The following is an 11322-nucleotide window of genomic DNA, read 5'->3' as shown; positions in this document are numbered from 1 at the left end:
GATTGTGCAAGTTCCCCCACTTAAAATGATGACAGAGGTCAGTAATTTGCACCAGAGGTACACTTCAACTGTGAGAGACAGAATGTGAAAAAAAAACCATGAATTCACATGGTAGGATTTGTAAAGAATTTATTCGTAAATCAGGGTGGAAATATATAAATTAATAAATAAATATAAAGCATTTACATATTAGTTAATAACATAGCTATAAACTATTTATTAGCCATCTATATGGGGAGTCTTATTGTAAAGTGGTACCGGACTTTTAAATACAGAGACGAACTACTGAGGAGACTTCAAGTTTGTTTTTGTTGTGTAAATCACCTTTAGCCCACAAAGAACCACTAGAGAGGAGCTTTACTTTGTGTGAATCATCTTTACATTAGACATTAGAATAGAGAGCATATGATAGACACAGGACAAGGAGACCCTGACATTCTTATCAAGTGTAACATTTGAATGTTGCTATGTATTATATAAACCGCACAAGTATTTTTCACCTTTGGTATTTTTTAAAACATAAATGTAAATTTTTAAGCTTTAATGACACTCTCAGGAATGCCTTGCATTATATTTAATAGCTAATGCATCACTTTGAAAAAAGTGCATAATCTAAGCTTTATTCCTCAATGGCCAGAACATTTAATTTGTAGATAACATACTCTAACTTTCCCATGCAGAGGGAAATTTTTTTTTTCCATTTTGCAACATTTTTTCCTCTATGTGACTCCACGCACAATTCAATGAGCCCTAATAAGTTAAACCGATAATGATAAAGAAGAAAAAGAAAACAGTCTTAAATCAAGCTGTAGTAAGCTAAGAAAAATGTATTTTGATCAAAATCCATAATAACATGGCCGATTAAAAATGACTCAGCTAGTTATGTTTTCATTATGGAAAAGCAGAAAAATGTGAGGGGTAAACGAAGGAGAATGAGAGGAAAATCTATCATAATTAAGTAACAGCTTAAGAAAATGGAAGTGTGTGTGCTTTTTTCATAGATGACTACTAATTGTGAAGAAAGCGCAAAGCTGATTTTGCTGCATATTAGCTTTTAATTACCCTAAATGAAAGAAAAACCTACATGCATAAGTATTCACATGCTTGTGTGCACACATATAGAAAGGATCTGGCTTTTAGTCACATTCCAACACATATTCTCTGGATCCCTTTCTCTCTCACTCTCACACACACAAACACATACACACACACACAGTCATTCACACATACTTTGTTCAAGGTTCTCTGTCTCCAGACAGCTCACAGTATTTAGCGTGTGCCTGTCCCAAGCGATATCATTACTTTTCTTTGGAGGCTTGCATGCTCAGAATTTTCCCATCTCATTATTGAATATAGCAATGTTTAATAGAATAATTATTGCATATTTCATACCACTTGCTGATGGAAAATCTAGCTGAAGTGTGCCGCAGTTTTTATGCTTGAGGGTCTGCTCTTGATGCAAGCTGAAGTTTGTCAGCTTCTATTATTTATTTTGGCCTAACAAGTCAAACTGCATCTGCTGAGAAGAACATCATCAACACCAGATAGACATTCATTAATTTATGTGACAAGATGGTACAGCAGCATCTGCTGAGGAAGACAGTGATTGGTGGCAAAGGGATTTCATGATTTGAATGGTGTAACTGAAATGAATGCGATGATTTCATTTTTTCGTGGCTATGAATACTCAATAAGACAGCTAGAACAACACGGTTCACATGCATACACATTCATACACATACACAAAATTTCAATCAACAATGCAAAAATTTATTTTTTCCTCAAGTCATTAAGAGAGGATATGTCAAGATGTATAACTACCAGTTTAAAGCTGACCCATGTCTTTGCTGGTTTCACCAAGGGCACTCATCAGGTTACTTAATCTGCATACAAACTACTGTATTTTCTTATCTAGAGGACAGCAGCCAGTGAACCACGACCTGGCCTGAGGTATATGATGTACACACAGACACAGAACTCATCTCTCCTTGCTCTCTCTCTTTCATTCTTTCGTTATTGTCAACCACCAGACGTCCCTCTTCCTGGATTAGCAGTCTGTTATGAGAGCCCAGACAGCTATAATGGCTGATGATACGATATGCACCCTTGCTGTTGCTAACTCTATGACACCAATTAACCTTGTTGTCCTCTGCCATTCATTTTCAACGAACACTGGAAGCCCAGCATAGCTAGCATTCTTACCTATCGAGGTTGGATGATATTGAGGATAGCAAAATAGGGCTTATGGCCAAAGGATACAGCAAGTAAATTCCTGAGTAATGTGTAGTGGCATTTAAAAAACAAACAAACATGTACATATATTCAGAGGGTGTATTAAACTTTCTAATTATGATTTTGAAGAACAAAGACACAGAAACTTTTTAAATTTTGAATTTTGATTAACATTTCTAATAATGTTAATACATATTTAATAACTATATATGTTCATAAACACATTAATAACACTAACTAATATCAGAGAAAAAAAGTATACATTTATGAGTTCATGGAGTCAATTACTTCTCAGCATCACAACAGCTTTTGTGCCTAAACAAGCAGTTACAAAATAAATGTACTTAAGCTGGGTGTTTGCTTGGGCAAATCAAATGCATTAGGGGAGGCTGATGCAGACACTGGCAAATCTGCATGCTTTATTTATGCCAGTGGTTGGAAAACCTACACCACTGAGAACATTTACTGTCATAAATGTCAGAACATCATGGCTGGATAGATAATTGAAGGAGCATATTGTAGAGCACATTCAGGCAAAATATTAGGCAGTAAATCAAATTATAAAATAAACTGCCAGCTATATTATAAATTACGGAATGTTGTTACTAAGTTAAATAGAAGGAAAAATGTATTATGAAAATAAGATCAGTGATATAACAAATTACCCTTAAATTATTTAACACATGGAAATACATGAGCCAATACATTAGTCATAATTGCGTAAGTCCTAACATTAATTAATGCTTCAATTTTAAATATGAACCACCTGTGTCTGATAATTGGCTATATGTACCACAGGCCTTCAATTTGCTGATGTAAATGGAGAGTGCGCTTCACACACTAAGGTCAACTATGGAGTTCCGCAGGGTTCCGTGCTAGGACCAATTCTGTTTTTACATTATACATGCTTCCCTTAGGCAGTATCATGAGAAAGCATACATTTTTACTGCTATGCAGATGACACCCAACTTTATCTATACATGAAGCCAGATAACACACACCAATAGTTAAACTGCAGGAATGTCTTAAAAACATAAAGACCTGGATGGCCGCTAACTTTTTGCTTCTTAATTCAGATAATCTTGGCAAATATCAAAGGCTGAGATAGAAGCTGGAGAAGATGTGGAAGGTGAAGTTAACAGTGGTCTCAGTGGTAATCAGAGCATTTTGGACAGTGACCACCAAAACTGAGCAAGTGACTCCAGCAGATCCAGGAACAACATCCGAGATCTCTGTAAAACCTTAAAAAAATAAATTAAAAAAAGAACTCCAGGTACTGACTGGCTTGATGTGACACTAATTAATTAAAATGGTTGCTAATTTTATTGCTTCTGCTCTTTGTCATGATTTAAATCAGAGCTTCACTCAAAGCACATGTCCACAGTCATGGGAAAATGTTATGTTATGTTTTGTGATTCTACAGTTACTGATTTAACTCAAATTACAGATGATTGGTTATGAAGTATAGATGAGAAGAAAATGGTTTGTGTGGCACTGCTGAACTTCACAGCACCAACTGATATAACTGATCATGACATTTTGTTGAAGAAATTAGAATGTCATGGTTTTAATCAGTTCGCATCATTATGTATGAAGATTTCTTTGAAAAACAGGAAAACTATTTTTGTAAATAGTGTGTGGAATACCACTCAGAACGTGTATGATATTAGAAAGCACAATAAAACTGTACTAAAAAGAACTTTTGGACTTTTGAACTTAAAAAAAAAAAAACTATGGTAACTCTATTTAACATAACCTCGAAGGTAGAAATTGCTAATATAAACTTTGTGTGTTTGTGTTTTATTGTGTGCGTGCTGTATGTTACTATGCCCTGATGGTCTGTAACTCTTTTGGCAATGTACAAGTGGTTAATTGTTGTAGCTGGTCAAAGTAAATTTAGACAGAAATAAACAATAAGATACTTTGAATTATAGCCTTGTAATTACACTGATCAACCACATTGTCTTGCCTGTGTGTGGGTTAACTATTTTTGGACTTTTAGCTAAGAAAATAATCATTCTTCAAATGATTTTAACAGCTATGTTTTTATTTATTTGTTTTGTGTAAAAAGTCAAACCACTGTAATGTCAGTGTCAAGCTTCAAAATGGAAAATTTAACATGAAACTCAAATGGAGATTTTGAGTTCTAGCATTAGTCAAATTTGTTGTAGGAGCCATATGAGTTGTTTCCGTCTAAGTGGGTTAGTTTAAATAGACTCACTGTATTGGTGCATGGGTGTGGGGCGTGTCTCATGGGTGTGGTATAAGGTAAATGTGGTTGCACTCACTTGTACACAGCACCTGATGTGATGAGCAGAAGGTAGGGTGAGCACGAGGCAAAAACTTTCTGTTGACCGCAACATATCTCAGCCATACCGCAATTTGAATGATTTGATATTCTGTGCGTGTGTTTGACAGTTGATCTCATGTGCTGATTTGTAGTTTGGACAGTGGCATGTGTAAATAAAGAAGCAAATAATACAGAAGTGTTTGTGCGTTAATTGTTGCGCGTCATCAGGTGTCCTCATGTTTAGCTTGCCGCGGCCATTGGTTGGAGTAGCCGCAACAAATTGTCAACAGAAAGTTGTTTTGTAGGTTTTATTGGATTATTTATAAATAGATGAGTTTTATTGATGATAGTTTTGTAGTTTGCTGTTGCCTTTTACCACCCGCTTTTAGATTAAGCCTTTGGCTACACGAGCGCATTTTGTTCAGGAGTTTTGTTCCCCTGTTAGGTTTTAGCAGTACAGCTGCACAAGGCGTTGTACTGATTTGCTTTCTAGTATTTGTGCATCAGGCGGCTGAAGCCATTGGCTTGGGAGTACCGCCGCAGTTTGTGTTTAAGAGAGTTTGTCTTTCTCACAGTATGGAGGTACATAAATACCCACCGCTAGTATGTACAGAAGACTAGGTAAGTTAGTTAGGTTTAATAGGCAGTTAGTGGGGGATATTGCTCCTGTCAATTGTGTATGGCCAGGGTTTATGAAGTGAATGTCATCAAGTTTATGCTTTGGAATGAAGCTGGGTGGCATAGGTGCAGTTCAGCGTTTGGATTTTTTGTAATATTTTAAAGAAAAATGGAGACACACCAATTAACACAATGTGGTGATGTGGATGGAAAGAAAAGACAGCCGAAACCGACTGCTAAGGCTTTGGAGAATCAGATTGAAAGACTGCAAACAGAACGTCACACTAAGATTAATAAAATTAAAAAGGTCATAAAAATTATTAAAGAGTTAAAGCAATCTGAGGATAATGTTTCAACTGTTCAGGCTCAGTTAGAGAATTTGTCTGTGTTGCTTAATGAGGCGACTCATCTGCATGAAACCTTACTTCCTTTGCTTCCTCAAGAAGAGCAAGAAAAACAAACTGCTTGGTTCATAAGTGTGCGAGCACATAATACTGAGTTTATGGAAGAAATCAAGAAATGGCTTCATGATGCAAAGGGAAACCCTCAGAGCAAAAATCAGGTGTCTGAGCTTGATTTGCCACATTTAAATCCACCTGGTGTTGATTCCTCTGATGTATTACCTGCTGGAAATGGTTCTGGTGCTTCTAAGATCGCCGGGAATGTTAGTAAAGGTGCTGCGATAGATGATGTTAATCCAAGTGATAGTATCTCTAATGTTGGAAACAAAAGTAGGAAAAGCAGATCATCACTCAGTGGCTCAATGGTGTCATCTGCCTTGTCAGCACGCATAACAGCAGAGGCTGACATGGCTGCCCTTCTTGTTCGACAGAGGTTGTTGAAAGAAAAGCATGCTTTGGAAGAACAAGAAATACAGCTTAAGAAAAGAAAGGAGCTGCTTGACTTGGAAACTGAAATAGCAGCCTCAGCAGCAAAGGTGAATGTTTTAAAAACTTCTGAAATGTCCCGAGTCTCAAGTGCTGTTAAGGTTAAATCTGATGGAATGAATTCGTATTTAGAACGAGAGCAGGGGCGTTTAGCCGTTTTAAATCCTAATGCTCCGACGTTCAAACCTGTGTTACCAGAACAACCATATCAGGGTGTGGATGCAAGTGATCATCAAGCGCAGGTATTGGATGTAAGGCCCAAGGTTAAAAATACTTTTCAGCTTAAGGTCGTTTCGTTGGAAAAGTCAGAGATGAAGTTACATCAAGTATTTCCAGGTGCAGTTTCAACTACTCAGATGATGTCGCAGTCTCACGCACAATCAAAACCTCTCACACATACAGTGCAAGGTGGTGAGGGTCATGATCATCTAGTCACAGTTTTGAAGAAACAAAATGAAATTACAACTTTATTAGCTGAGCAGCAGTCTCTGTTTTTGTTACCAAGACGTGACATTCAGTTATTTGATGGCGATCCTTTGCAATATCAAACATTTATGAGAGCCTTTGAGCACATGGTGGAGAGTCAAGCTCACAGTGCTAAGGATTGTTTATATTTTCTCGAGCAATACACTAGAGGCCATCCAAGAGAAATGGTCAGAAGCTGTCAGTATATGCCTGCTGAGTATGGATATGCTAAAGCTAAATCTTTGCTCCAAGAGAACTTTGGCAATTCGCTGAAAATTGCTGCTGCCTACATTGAAAGGGTCAGTAAATGGCCATCTATAAAATCTGATGATGTGAAGGCTTTGCAGGAATATGGGTTTTTATTAAGGCAATGTTGCAATGCAATGGGAGACGTTGAATCCTTGCATGAGTTGGATGTCTCTGCTAATATGCAAGCAGTTATAAAAAAGTTGCCTTACAAGCTCAGGGATAAGTGGAGGAATGTTGTCTGCGATCTGCAGGAGAGATTTCAACGTAAAGTGTCTTTTTGCGATGTTGTTGAGTTTGTTGAAAGGCAAGTTAAGATTGCAAGTGATCCATTGTTTGGAGATATACAGGATCCTCCGACAGCCACCAGAAAAGATGCGAGGAATAGTAAGCCTCAGTTTTACCCTAAGGCTAAGCGGAGTAGTTTTGCTACTACAGTGGCCAAGGTGGAAGGGAAGATTGAGCCAGCATTGAGGCGAGAAAATGGTTCAGTTGTGACCAAGGCCTGCTTGTTTTGTGGAGCAGGGCATATGTTGGAGTTGTGTCCTTCATTTGAAAGAAAGTTACACTGTGAAAGATTATCTTTTTTGAAAGAGAATGGCGTGTGTTATGGTTGTCTGCGCATTGGGCACAGAAGCAGAGACTGTAGGAAACGTCTCTTGTGTAAAGTTTGTAATCAGAAACACCCCACACTCGTACATATTCACTCCAAGCGGAGGGAAAGTGTCGCAGTGCAAACTATAGGAGGGAGAGAACCATCAGATGACGGTCCTTCTTGTGCTGTGCAAAGCAGTGGTGTTACTGGGGCCGGTGAGCAAAATAGTGCTCTGTCTGTAATACCAGTTAGAGTGAAGTCTAAGAAAGGTACTCAGTCATTGGTAACCTATGCCTTTCTAGATCCTGGGAGTTCAGCTTCATTTTGTACGGAAGCGCTCATGAATAGACTGAATCTTTCAGGAAGGAAAACTGGCATTCTTTTGCGGACAATGGGTCAGGAGAAAATGGTCAGTAGCTATGTGGTTTCAGATTTGGAAGTAGCTGGTTTGGATTTAGATCACTACTGTGACTTGCCTGACTTATTTACTCAGAAAAGCATGCCTGTTCATCAACGTAATATTCCCCGACAGGAAGATCTCGACAGATGGCCACATTTGCGCCATATTAATGTACTGGAGATAAATTCCAGGGTAGACCTGTTGATCGGGACCAATGTGCCCAAGGCTTTAGAGCCCTGGGAGGTTGTTAGAAGTCAAGATGGAGGTCCCTATGCAGTAAAAACTATGCTGGGTTGGACGGTGAATGGTCCTCTCAGAGAGGATTGTAATACTGACATTTTTGATGTGAGTGTTAATAGGATTTCCGTGGCAAGATTGGATGAACTGTGGGAACGTCAAATGAAGACTGACTTTCCAGAATGTATTCAAGATGAGCAGTTGGCTTTGTCTAGAGAAGACCAGCAGTTTATGAAGTCAGTGATGGATTCTGCTAAGTTGGTTGATGGTCATTACACCATTGGTTTGCCTTTTAGATGCAATCAGGTAAACATGCCAAATAATAGGAAGGCTGTAGAACAGCGAGCTCTGAGCCTTAAACGAAAGTTTATTAGGAATGGTTCATTTCATGACGAATACACCAGTTTTATGACTGAAATAATTTCTAAAGGGTATGCAGAGAAGGTGCCTGTTGAAGAGTTCGATCGCTGTGATGGAGGATTATGGTATATTCCACATCATGGGGTGTATCACCCACAGAAGAAGAAGTTGCGAGTTGTCTTTGATTGTGGTGCTTCGTTTCAGGGAGTGTCTCTGAATGGACAACTTCTGGAAGGCCCAGTTCTCACTAGCTTGCTAGTTGGGGTCATAACCAGATTCCGTAAAGAACATGTGGTGCTCATGGCATATATTGAATCCATGTTTTATCAGGTCAGAGTACAAAGAGATGACTTAGATCTATTAAGGTTTCTGTGGTGGCCAGACGGAGATCATAGTCAGGATCTGGTGGAATATAGAATGAAAGTACATCTCTTCGGAGCTACTTCATCCCCAAGTTGTGCGAATTTTGCCTTGAGGAAATGTGCAGAGGACAACAGAGATCATTTCAGACTAGAGGTTGTCAACAATGTTTTACATAGATTCTATGTGGATGATTGCCTTATCTCTGTTGGTTCTGAAGAGGAGGCAGTGAGGCTCTATCATGAACTTGTTGCTCTTTGTGCTAAAGGAGGCTTTAAGCTCACAAAGGGGGTTAGCAACAGAAGAGCAGTGCTTGCTGCCATACCTCAGCAGGAGCGATCCAAGGAGGTGAAGGATTTGGATTTGGATAGTGATGTGTTACCGGTAGAGAGAGTACTGGGTGTACAGTGGTGTATCCAATTGGATACATTCAAGTTTAAGATCACACTGAAAAACAAACCTCCAACAAGGAGAGGGATATTGTCCCTTGTGAGCTCGATCTACGATCCATTAGGGTTTTTGGCACCTGTGGTGCTGCCTGCTAAGTTGATCCTTCAGAAACTGTGCAGAAGTCATTGGGGTTGGGATGATGTGTTGCCAGTTACTGTTGAACAAGAATGGACAGTTTGGCTAAATGATCTTTGCCTTCTTGCAGATTTTAAGGTCGACCGGTGCCTTAAACCTTCTGATTTTGGAGACGTTGCTTCTGCTCAGTTACATCACTTCGCAGATGCAAGCGAGGAGGGTTATGGCACAGTCACTTATCTGCTGTTGCGCAGTACCCAGAATCAAGTGCATTGTGCGTTTATAATGGGTAAAGCAAGAGTGGCTCCCTTGAAACAAACTTCCATTCCTCGCATGGAATTGACAGCTGCCTTAGTTGCGAGTAGAATGGATAAGATGTGGAAAAAAGAGCTGCAAATGCATTTGCAGGAGTCAGTATTCTGGACTGATAGTACCTCGGTGTTAAGGTATATCAGCAATGAAACCTCAAGGTTTAAAGTGTTTGTAGCAAACCGGGTGACCGAGATACTTGAAGTGTCCAAACCTTCTCAGTGGAAATATGTTAATACATCATGTAATCCTGCTGATCTAGCCTCTGGGGGAGTTAAGGTGCAAACCTTTTTGAAGGATGATTCTTGGTTGTCAGGGCCAAAGTTTCTTGTTGAACCAGAAATTAATTGGCCAGTGAATCTTGATTTTGGAAAGAGCTCCATAAATGATCCAGAGATTAAAACGACCGTTTTAGTCAATGCTGTTGGTACAAATGAATGCAAAGATGGGGCGATGAAGTTCATTACTTATTTTTCTTCGTGGACTCGTCTGAAGAGGATGGTTGCATGGATTCTTAGATTCAAAGATTTGTTGCAGGAAATTAGTAAAAGGAGGAAGCAGCTGGAAGAGAGCTTTGCGTCTAGCGTGACTCAAGAAAATCTTGAGGAAAAGCTTAAAAGAGAGTTGCAAACAGTCAAGGACCATGCTGCCAAATGATTTCTTTCGGTAGAAGAGCCTAACAAGGCAGAGAATGCAGTTCTTTGCTTTTGTCAAAGAAGGAGATATTCAGATGAGATCAGTAGGTTGCAGAGGGGTGACAGGGTGAAGAAGAGTAGTGAGCTCTATAGGCTTAATCCTAAATTTGAGAATGGTGTGTTGAGAGTTGGAGGTAGGCTTAGTAGAGCAGCTATGCCTGAAGATGCAAGGCATCCCGCAATTATAGCCAGGGATCTGCATATTACTGACCTAATACTTCAACATGTACATCAGAAAACAGGGCATGGTGGACGTAACCACATGCTGTCCGAATTGCGGCAAAGGTATTGGGTTCCAGGTGCAAGCATTGCCATAAGGAGGATTTTGGCTAAATGCATAGTGTGTCGCAGACTTCATGCTGTCATGCGCCGTGGTGCGCGGGCACGAAAGGATCCAGGCGCAGACTCCGAGCTAACAAAAAGACACTTTATTAAAACAACGAAAGGCGACCCGGGGAAAGTAGAGAGCAAAACAGAAACTAAAAATCCGGGGAAACAATGACACGAGGAAGCCGGGATCGGGACGGCGGGGGGCTGCAATAGAAAGGGGAGATGATTACTAGGGAGCCAGGAAGCGGGGAGAACATATCAGGACTGAGTTAGAGTAGGGGCTTACGATAGAACGGAACCGTGGGAGCTCGGGAGGGTAGTGGGGCAGTCCGTGGGGGCAGGAAGTCCGTGGAATGGCGAGTGGGCCAGGTGAGCGCCGCGAGATCCAGTTGAGCCGGAGGACAGGCAGGTAGCAGACGCCGAGTAGAAATCTGGACAGAAGTAGGCAGGTTAAACAAAGTTCCAAGCAGAAGAGAATGCACACTTTTCGTGGAAGTCTGGTTACCACTGTGGGGATGACTACGGACTGGCGTGGAGCATCCGTCAGCGCCGGATTAAGTGGATCTCCGTGTAATCACCGGGATGGAGAGCAGGTGTGCTAGTGATGGCCCAGCCCGGGGGTGTGGCTACCCGAGCATCACGCATTCCACAGACCATGACAGTGCCCCCCCCTCAAGGGTCGCCCCCAGGCGACCGACCGGACTGCGGCCTGCGGAGAGAAGCGCGGAAATCAGCGATGAGGGACGGGTCCAGAATGAAGGAACGCGGAACCC

The 11322-nt window shown here is 40.5% G+C and overlaps 1 long non-coding RNA gene across 1 annotated transcript; it reads right to left on the bottom strand.

The window, feature by feature from the left end:
- Positions 1-10632: 10632 nt before the first annotated feature.
- LOC113023207 (uncharacterized) lies at positions 10633-10866 on the bottom strand. The gene is made up of 2 exons (XR_003272523.1): positions 10836-10866; positions 10633-10753 (listed from the first exon to the last, which is right to left on the bottom strand). It is a non-coding gene; the product is annotated as an uncharacterized LOC113023207 (long non-coding RNA).
- Positions 10867-11322: the final 456 nt, after the last annotated feature.

This window comes from Astatotilapia calliptera, chromosome 6, assembly GCF_900246225.1.
Source record: "Astatotilapia calliptera chromosome 6, fAstCal1.2, whole genome shotgun sequence".
In the NCBI taxonomy this organism is placed as follows: Eukaryota; Metazoa; Chordata; class Actinopteri; order Cichliformes; family Cichlidae; genus Astatotilapia; species Astatotilapia calliptera.
This window is presented reverse-complemented; position numbering and strand designations above follow the sequence as displayed.